Source organism: Struthio camelus, chromosome Z, assembly GCF_040807025.1.
Source record: "Struthio camelus isolate bStrCam1 chromosome Z, bStrCam1.hap1, whole genome shotgun sequence".
NCBI classification, from domain to species: domain Eukaryota; kingdom Metazoa; phylum Chordata; class Aves; order Struthioniformes; family Struthionidae; genus Struthio; species Struthio camelus.
Window position 1 is genome coordinate 72504993 of NC_090982.1, and position 8652 is coordinate 72513644.

An 8652-nucleotide genomic window follows, 5' to 3' on the forward strand; every position below is an offset into this window, starting at 1 on the left:
CCTTCTTCTTTCAGACCATATCATCTTACTAGAAAGCTGTACATCTATGGACTATATTATTGCTGAGAAGACGTAATGTCTGCCTGATACACTCTTAAAATGTTCATCACAGATGCAAGTTTACTTTGGAACCTAGAGACCATAATCAGAAATGTTCCACATGCAATTAAGATAATACTAAGAGCAATAAAAACTGGGAAAGCAAGCAATCTAGAAATAATCGTTCGTAATATCTAGGGGAAGATTTTTCCTTCTAGCACAGCCTTACAACCATGCAAGACCAGGTGTGCTATGTGGCTAACTGTACTTGGGCTGATTATAAAGGCATCTCCCTTTGCAGATACACAGATGGAGTGTCCACCACAGCACATGTGCTCTTGAAAGAACCCCTGGCCTCTGTCTATCCTGTCATTTAAGTTTTTAAGAAGATCCTCAGCTGCTATCCACACTGTAAGCCTCAAACAGGTGCTAAAAAGAGCCTTAGCCTGAGCCACTGAGGGCACAATGATTTCCCTGAACGAAAGGCGCAGAAGGAAGCCCTACATTTGGCTGCAGGAGAACTTGGTATCTTTGATCGTTCATGACCCATTAATTGCATATTTTTTAACTTACATAAATCATCAAACATTTTATCATTAACTTAAAATATTTACAAGCAAGGCGTTGTGAACTCTTTGCAATGAAAGGGGAAATATAATTTTAAAGTATTTATTGCTAAAAACTGCTATTATTGCAATCACAGGATTACTTTTGCATTTAGTTTTCTGGTCTGTCTCTCCCAAAAGAATGCCTGCTAGTGGTATTGAGAGAATGTTCTGCAGCTTTATTGCCATGGTTTTTAAAGTGCTACAAGTTTTTTCGCTTCGCATTCATATTTTGTTTCCTCTTCTTGAGCTCTCACAGGAAATCTGGCAAAGATTGTGATGCAGGATCAGCAGAACTCCCTATTTTGTTTGTCTGCTTTTCTTCTTTTTTTTTTTTTTTTTTTTTGCTGACAAGCAAAGTTCAGAGAAATGCAGCTTACAATTTGGAGAGCTGCATAAAACTCTGGTGGTTAAAGAGGGATGTAGGAGCTTCTCATCTGTTCCACTACGACACACTGACTGCAGGCTCTACTGGGAGTGCTACAACCCCCTTAAATCCTATTCCAGTAAAACTACATTTAAGACTGCTATATGCTCAATATGTAAGTAATAAATATTTTGAACATGTCTCTCTGCCAAGAAACAGACAGAAAAAAAAACAAAGAAAATGGAGGTCAGCTAGAGATGAGGACTTACCACACAGATGAGGACTTACCACACAGTAAAATGCCAATCAGGGATCCATTTTTCCTGCAGTGCTACAAGGGTCCTCATAGAGGTGGAAAGATGAACGACCAGCCATGCAAACATCTGTTGACTGGAAAGAAGTTCAGGCATGCCATGACGACTATTTCTTCTCAGGACCAGGACTCAGTCACTTTTCAAGTTCCACAAGTTGAGCCAATACTTTCGGAACAAGAAGAACATGATATGAAGACATTTTGGTGTAAGAATTCTCACAATGTTCATCCAAGCACATGTAAACATTTAAAATAAAGGCAATTTCATAGAAGCAATCAATAATGGCTGCAAGTGAATTTCACAGGGCATTTTTTTTCCATGCCTTTGTTATTGGGAGTGGAGTAATGTGAGGAAGCGTGATGGCTTGTGCAGGTGATTTCCAAAGATGTCCTCAGGGAAGAGTCATCATACCTCCTTCTCTGCTCTCATTTCCCCTCTTCCCTTCAAACATTGTGTTATTTCCTCTATATTGCACATGGTGGCCTTTCTTCTGGAATGTCATTACAGTTCTACTGCTCTTACTTTGGTTTTTCCCCTTGACCACCCAAAATCTAGGAGATCAAAGACATAGGAAAAATAGGAAGACTGTCACTGTCAAGGTAGGGATAATACGTTTGTCACATACAATGGTCTCCAATCTTTGCTGGCCCGTTGCCAACCTATTACAGAAATAACATTCTATAGTCAAAATTTTACTTTACTCTCATTGTTATGTGGAAGAACTGTATCTGTGGAAAGTAAAACATAGGACCGTAATGTCATGGGTTTGGGGACCTTCTGTTATATATATTCCAAACATTTGACATGTCCACAAATAAATGTATGTTACTTAATCATTATCACTTTCAGCAAAACGTGAACTCTTCAGAAGAACGGCAAAAACTTTGAAATCTCAAGCTAGTGATTGTCTTCCTACCAGATTTTTTCACCACTTGGTGTGAATTTACGAAAGATATATTATACACTCTGGTATTAAAGCTAGTCCAGTCTACTCAGTCAGCAAATATTTAATGCTTTTAGAAGGTATGCAGTTATCCAGCTGGCATACCCATTATGTTCTGAGTTTATGTTGCAGATACCTAATAGCTATATATCAACAGCTGGTACTGTAGCTGCTGAACTTTTTACCAAGTACTGCCTGTTGAAGGCAAAACTCGTATAGCTTTGTTAACAGAAATCAAATCTAGACAAAGCCTGAACACTAGTCGCTATTGCTGACTCTTTAAGTAATGACACTGATAGCAATAGGAAAGGCGTTGCTGTAAGACAGCTGATAGAAATCCTTCTCTCGTTTCCCATTATGCTTACAAATAAAAATCAGGTGAAGATCTGGCTCTTCTAGACTTCCAAGGCCTTCAAAAAACAGGAGGCAGTAAGTCTGTTCATGTTTTGATCTTAGCAAATAGGACATATAACCACAGCTCTCCCTTTTCGTTTATAGAGAATACATTTATTAAAGAGTTCAGTTCTTCCCCCAGTCCTCAGAAGGTCAGTATTGCTTTACAGTATTTCTTTATCTACAGAGAACAGTTGTGCCATTTACTTTCAGAGTTTATCCTGGAACTAGGAGGCCCCTTTTTTGTGAAAATAGTTTTTATGCCATCGTGGTGGGTGTAGGTGGCTATCAAACTCAGCCTGTTGATTGTGTCCTGCAGTAGTAATATATACTTTAAGTAAAAACTGTCATTTGCACCTATCTATTTTTGTGGTTCATCTGGAAATTGTTTCAGTTTGCAAGCAATTTGCTACTGAGAGTGCTTTGATGCTAAAATGACAGCTGCTTTTGGATTTCCAAGATGGACAGAGCAGTGAAAATGGTTGAAGCAGACAGTTTTACTGTCATTACTGGTGTTGGTGGCGTATTCATATACTCTTGTCCTAAGAAGGGCCCTCAAGATTTTTTTTTTTTTTACAGTTCAGCATCCCAGGTCTATGTTCTGTGAAAGAAAGTATCTTTGACAATCAGGCTCCAACATCATGTATTTGAAGCCTCAGTTTTAACAGAAGTTAGTTTGTGGAACTCTGTTTAAGGTAAAACAAGCTCCACCTTGCACTCAGCTATCTGAATCTATCCCTAAGCTCTCTTAGCATCTGTTGCAGATCACAATGTTTGCAGCCACCACTGTACTCTCAGGAAAACCAAGCAACATAGAACCACAAAAAGAAATTTAACTAAAAACATGTCATCTCTTTTTCATCACAATTCAACAGTTCTGGAAGAGAACTTTTTCATAAAAAAATCCCTCTTATTCTTTAGCTGGAGCCAGTGTTTAGTTTTCATGTATTTTACAACAGCTAAGCAGAGAACACACTTGAATTTTGTGCAAGGTTCACTTGAGTCCTGTGTACTGTGCTCCTGCCATAGTTCAATGCACTGAACCTTGCGAAAGAATGGAAACTACGTTTGGATGACCAATGTTATAAATCATTAACAAGAACTTGCTTTTACAAGTACTTCTGTCAAGAGACCTTTAAGATCACCTGGAACGAACTGCTGTGGATTTAGCTGATTAATCACTTTCCTCCACCTTTCCTACTGAGAGTTACTGGGCATAAAGACTGTTATGATCACAGTTAGACTCTATTTAGACCTGATTGTTAACGTGAGGAGAATTGTCTGAATACAGCAGAATTGGGATCGCAGTTATGTTTTTTATTTTATTTTTCTCTTTGTACTTATTTGTCCAGATCTTTAATTGCTTTAGTTATGTACTTGATCAGTGTATGGCACTGGAAAGCCTAAAGCTGCCTGCTGAATTCCAGGTGCAATTGCATCATCCCTGTAGAAAGAGAGATCACTGATCACTGTGTGGGATAGGAGATCCAGAAAGAAGATCCGTACAGATACCCTGCATTGTGGTCATTGCATTATTACATTTGCTTCTTCCTGCCTTTTTATCAACACCAGGAGTCTAAGCAGAGTCAGACCAAACTGAAGGAATTTGCAGCTTTTTTCTGTAGACCACAGGACTAGTGAGCGTTGCGAACTACACTGAAGCACACACAAGTACAAAAGATTTCCTATAACCGTGATCCTAATGACCCTCTTTTTAACCACCTGCTGTGTAAAGTCAAGTAATTTGTCCTTCCTTCCAATAGAGATGACCCATTGGTCTCAGGCGCCAATGAGACGACATGTGCAACTTGCAGGTTGATATAAATATTGCAGGGTAAACGCTGAAAGTAAAGAGAGCCGATAAGGAGCTCAGAATTCATGTAGGTCTTCAGCAACTAGGGTTAGTTTGCATTTCTAATGTGTGCAATGATTACGACTCAGGACATATCTGAGGAAAAGAATACTTCCCTTGCTAATTACAGTGTACTACAGGCAGGTTAAAGTAGAGAAAGGTATTTCATTATTATAAGGGAATTTCCAAGCAGAAAAACAAACCAACATTTATCTAAAAGATCAGAGTCTTATTTTGTATTTAAATAGGCATTTGCATGTATCAGCCATTCCTTAGTTTGTTGAAACGACCTCCAGGCCTGTATCAGAGGATGTCAGCTTTCTCTTGAGTTCTGAGAAATAGCATGTGGTTACCACATGCTGCTCTGGATCTCACATGATAGGAACACGAGACCAAATATTGCAGAACTATCCTTCTTTCTAGAGCTACTTTAAGTAATGAGTTTGTGGTTCCAATCATCTTGCTGAATATACTTTACCTTAGTGTAACTCTTTAGCCTTCACTTAAATTACCCTTTAGTTACAGCACTTAAGAAAGCGTAAGGCCTGATAAACAAATGGAAATTTGTCTATGCAAGCATTGCGTAAACCCTGACAGCCTGTTTCTATTGTAATTTATTCCAGTGTAAAGTATGAGTTACTCCACCAAGCTGACACAGTCATACTGTTATAAAATCAGAGGATATACAAGAAGAAGAGACTACGATCTGGCCAATGGACTTTGAATTCCCTGTTTGTGACGTCTTTTAGTCACAAAAGCGAAACAGCGAGACATCAAAGTCCTAAGGTCTCATGCTGGAATAAGGCTGGATCCTTGTTCTGCTTCCATCCGCTCATTATTTGCACATTCCAAATCACTACAGCAGACTTTACCAGAGTAGCATTACCTCGTAATTCCCTGTCCATTTCAGTTTTTCAGAGAAGTGTACATTTGTGTTGTCAATTGTGTTAACAATGTGTTATCAATGAAGATGACAGAAATACTGAATGGCAGTTAATTTCCAGAGTTCCTGGGCAGTGGTATTTCTGTGCTGTGATGCTTTGAAAAGTTTGATTGAAACATGTCAAAAAAGAGGTTAGTTTATGTTCAATAAGAAGGGAAGGGTGCTATTACACCATTACCCCCCCTAACTATGAAACAGAGTGAGTAGAAATAGGATTATAATTATAAAAATTATTGTTTGAATCTGAAGACTTGCCCAAATTAGAGCTGATAACCTCCTCCTGCAGTGAGACTGGAACCTACTCAGCAACTAATAAAATACTCGCACTGGGAAGCAAAATTAAGATTTAAGATAATTACTTCTTAGAAGCTAAGGAGAAAGGGCTATATGAGTCTACTCGTTCAAGGGGAATGAATATGAGAAATTGGTGGTCTGATTCTTCTACTGTAATTTAACAATTACTAATTTCTTTATTTTACTGTTCGTAAAAAAATATGGAAGTGCAGTTTTTCCCACTAAAAAAGGGTAAAGCTTCAGACTGATGTTTAAACGTATTTTGGGGTTCATACATATCTAAACAACTAAATTAGATCTATTTACCCCCAGAGCCAACATTACAATATTTCTTACAACTTGCTTCAAGAACAAGGAACTTTCTTCCTGAGCACATCTTGAGGCAGAATAATGATCTCAGGTAGCGTGAATGTTATAAAGCAAGATACCCGTGACTTATCACTACGCATGTGATCAAAGTCTCCTTTTTAATATTATAAAGGCACAACAACAGTTATTAGCACACCAATAGTTGCTAGCAGACAGAACAGCTCTTTCGCATCTCTCTATAAGGGGGGGGTGTGGAGGTGTCTCTGAATACTACCTGGAAGCAAACACTGACTTTATGGTAGTGACCACTGTATAGTTGGTGCTATAGTTGGTGCTCTTTCCTCAGTGCACTTCTCACAGAATGGTTGAGGTTGGAAGGAACCTCTGGAGATCATCTAGTCCAACCCCCCTGCTCAAGCAGGGTCCTGCAGAGCACATTGCCCAGGATTGTGTCCAGATGGCTTTTGAATATCTCCAGGGAAGGAGACTCCACAACCTCTCTGGGCAACCTCTGCCAGTGCTCTGGCACCCTCACAGGAAAGAAGTTTCTCCTCAGGTTCAGATAGATCCTCCTGTGTTTCAGTTTGTGCCCATTGCCTCTCGTCCTATTGCTGGGCACCAAGGAGAAGAGTCTGGCCCCATCCTCTTGACACCCTCCCTTCAGATACTTATACACATTGATCAGATCCCCCTCAATCTTCTCTCCTCCAGGCTGAACAGTCCCGGCTCCCTCAGCCTTTCCTCATAGGAGAGATGCTCCAGTCCCCTCATCATCTTTGTGGCCTTTCACTAGACTTGCTCCAGGAGCTCCATGTCTCTCTTGTCCTGGGGAGCCCAGAACTGGACACAGGACTCCAGGTGAGGCCTCACCAGGGCTGAGGAGAGGGGGAGGATCACCTCCCTCGACCTGCTAGCAACGCTCTTCCTAATACAGCTCAGGATCCCATTGGCCTTCTTGGCCACAAGAGCACACTGCTGGCTCATGGTCAACTTGTTGTCCAGGTCCTTCTCCACAGAGCTGCTTTGCAGCAGATCAGTCCCCAGCCTGTCCTGGTGCATGCGTGGGGTTATTCCTCTCCAGGTGTGGGACGCTGCACTTCCCTCTGTAGAATTTCGTGAGGTTCCTCTCTGCCAATCTCTCCAGCCTGTCTAGGTCCCTCTGAATGGCAGCACAGCCCTCCAGTGTATCAGTCTCTCCTCCCAGCTTTGTATCATCAGCAAGCTTGCTGAGGGTGCGCTCTGTCCCTTCACCTAGGTCACTGATGAATAAGTTGAACAATACTGGACCCAGTATTGACCCCTGGGGGACACCGCTAGCTTCTGGCCTCCAACTAGACTTTGCACCACTGATCACAACCCTATGAGTTCTAATATTCAGCCAGTTCTCAATCCACCTCACCGTCCGCTCACCCAGCCTGCACTTCCTGAGCCTGCCTACAAGGGTGTTATGGGAGACAAGGTCATGAGCCTTACTGAAGTTAAGGTAGACAACATCCACTGGTCTCCCCTCATCTATCCAGCCAGTTGTCCCATCACAGAAGATTAGTTAAGCGTGATTTCCCCTTTGTGAAACCCATGCTGACTACTCCTGATCACCTTCTTATCCTTCTCATGATTAGAGATGGCATCCAGGATGAGCTGTTCTATCAAACATCTGTTTCTGCCTTCCATGTTACATCCTAAGAGACTCTTGAATAAAACTCCAGCTCTTCGTCCTTCTCATCAGCTCGAGCATAGGACTTCTAAGGGATAAACCTCATGGCTGGCAGTTTCATTTCTCAAACTTAGGCCAGCGCTAAGCAACACAGATCTCATCACCTTAAACTCTGAAGGCGCACCAAGTCTTTAAAGATTTCTTTCTCCATAAACGTACATCCACACTCACGTTAAAGAAAATCAAACTCAAGCAAACTACTATCAAAATAAAACAGTTCATGCATAAACAATTGTCCCACTGGGGAGAGAGAATCAGAGAACAGTTTAGCATGAATGTTTTCAGATACTTCTGTGATGATGGGTGTAAGAAAACGTAGTAGAATAATATAAAGAGTTAAATGGTTGTTGCTAGTTAGTGGAGCTTCATGGCTTTCATATGGCTACATTGAATTCAATGGCTGGAAATCTGGACTTTAATCTTCAACATAAGCTGATAAACTGGCAGGCTCTCCAGAAAGTTTTAAAGCCAACTGACATAAACAAGAGCAGCTGTGCAAAAGGAGTTTCGCCCTGCAAAGCAGGGTGGTACGCCATTCTCTTCTCCAGACAAATATCAGATAAAGACTATGAGAAAGAAACTGCTAGCTCAGCATGTTTATAAATAGATAAGTACCTTCCCCCTCCCACTGTGGTCACCACTGTGTTCAGAAAATGATGACTGTTTGGCCCTTCCCCCTCCTCTGACTGTACCACTACCTCCAACTTACTGGGGTGACCGGCAAACCGCATAACCCAATAGTCAAAGTCATTATATTAAAAATATCTTGCCATGCTGCATGATAAATGGTTGCCACTTGGAATTAGTTAACCAAGAAATATTGTGGCTGCTTTTGCTAAAGGGGTTTGCTTTGCTTGCAAGGTTGTTTGGAATGAGCTC